Source organism: Octodon degus, unplaced genomic scaffold (genome assembly GCF_000260255.1).
Source record: "Octodon degus isolate 3935 unplaced genomic scaffold, OctDeg1.0 scaffold00192, whole genome shotgun sequence".
Taxonomy (NCBI): domain Eukaryota; kingdom Metazoa; phylum Chordata; class Mammalia; order Rodentia; family Octodontidae; genus Octodon; species Octodon degus.
In genome coordinates this window covers 522,495-524,593 of record NW_004524768.1, presented here as the reverse complement: position 1 = coordinate 524,593, position 2,099 = coordinate 522,495, and the positions used below count along the sequence as shown (strand labels likewise).

Genomic DNA, 2,099 nt, shown 5'->3' with positions numbered 1-2,099 from the left:
TAAGATACATCTTAAGCTGACTACGTTACAGGAGATGGTTGGGGAGGGAGTTTGTGTGAGCTTGCTGCCTTGACAAGAAACAGTTATATATTGTTGAACAGCCTTGAGCTTAAAAGGAAAACATATTTCTTAGAGTAGATAACAGGAAGCACAAGGGGTTTTTATAATTTTCCACAGTTAAGGCATAAAACTCTGTTAACCCTTTATACTAGCTTAAATACACCTCTCTCAATGTGCCCTCCTTCCATTTATAATGCATGTCACGTCTCTGCAGGCCAATATCCCATTCTTGAATTGTTCTACAATCTCTAATAAATCCTTTTTTTTTTTTTTTTTGGCAGTAATGGGGATTGAACTCAGGACCTTACACTTGCAAGGCAAGCACTTAATTCTACTGAGCTTTCTCCCCAGCCCTGTCTAATAAATCCTACTCATGCCTCTTTCTAACCAGTGCTAGAAATTCTTTTTCTTTGATGAGAGTCAACAAGCCTGAAAACTTATTTTAAGAGGATGGGATAGGTAGGTAACTTGTTTCAACCTCAGAGCTTTATTTTATTTTTATGTATTTGGTACAGGATATCACTACACGGCTCAGACTTGTAGTGATCCTTCTGTTTTCAGCCTCCCCAGCACTGGGATTACAGGCATGTGCCATGATGCTGGGTCTCAGTGACCACATAGTACACCCAGGGGCGGGGCTGATGTGGTGTGTGGTGCAGGGGATCAAACCCCCGTCCTTGGGCTTGCCTAAGCAGGCACTTAGTCCGCTGAACTATCTTGCCAGCCCTTAAGTTTTATTTTGATTTTTATTTTATATTTTTTAACCTCAGGGATTTCATAAACCCAACCCAGTGACAACCAGACCAGGTGATGATGCTATTTGCAGTGTAAACTCAAGCTGCTGTCTGTCACAGGCAGGTCTCCCTGTCTAGGCCTGCACCTCTGCAGATTTACCTCCAGCCTCAGTTTTGATGTTTGCTCATCTTCTGCACTAACTCCCTTGAGGGCCCAGGCCCATCCACTGGCTTATTAATTTCTATATAACTTAGCTGTCTACAATAACATGGAGCTAATTCTAAACATCACTCGGACTATATTTTGAATTTTTTCGCCTGTACTTTCTGACCATGACAGTGACCCAAAGTAGAGCACACTCTGTTTAGTTAACAGTGCCACTGACACAAAAAATTCCTGTCACTTGCATGGCTGTGGGAGAGGTGAGTAGGGACCTTTACTACTCAGGGAGGTGCTGAAATAAGGGGGTGCTACAGAGCACTATGGCCCTGTGGTGACAGGTTAACAGCCTTCTTCCTTGCCCTGCTCCTGTTGCCCTTGTGTGAGCAAGCCAGGAATTATGTGACTGGGATTTTCCTGGGCCTGCAAGTGGGGAACTGAAAGTGAGACCAAGCTCGGCAGCTCTGCTTCTTTTGCTGTCTGTTTTAGTGCCTTAAAACTTTGGGGTCAGATCCCTGCTCAGCTCTATGTGTGAATAGCCTTTATCACTTTATCACAAAAATTAGTAGTATTATAAGTTTGATGAACTCTAAATTTACCCATGTCATCCCTCTTCCAGACTGAGGACACTAAGATAAAGGTAAATAAGTCATTCTCAAGATTTACAGGGACGTGCTCACTTCGGCAGCACACATACTAAAATTGGAATGATACAGAGAAGATTAGCATGGCCCCTGCGCAAGGTTGACATGCAAATTCGTGAAGCATTCCATATTTTTGTAGGGTACTCAGGTCAACAATTTCTAACATTGCCAGTCAAGCGGAAGACCCAATACTATTATGGGCTACTGGACTCTTTTGGAATATTTTGCTGAGTTTACACACCTATAATATTCAAATAATGGAACTTAACAAAAAAAGAGTATACAGATGAATGTCCATTTTGTATCTGTGTATTCAAAGTGGTTAGGTTAGATATATAGTTACATTCTCTTAATGAATAGAATGGTTTGTTCTGATGATGTTTGTAGATAGTATATCATGTCCACATCTTGTACAGCAATTAACCACTGGAAAGAATGTATGCAATGTGTTGATTATTGAAACTGTCCTACCAATTTGATTTGAAACTGTCTCATTGCTAT

At 41.3% G+C, this 2,099-nt stretch overlaps 1 non-coding gene across 1 annotated transcript; it reads left to right on the top strand.

The window, feature by feature from the left end:
• Positions 1-1,626: 1,626 nt before the first annotated feature.
• On the top strand, positions 1,627-1,733 carry LOC111813492. The gene has a single exon (XR_002818735.1). It is a non-coding gene; the product is annotated as a U6 spliceosomal RNA (small nuclear RNA).
• Positions 1,734-2,099: the final 366 nt, after the last annotated feature.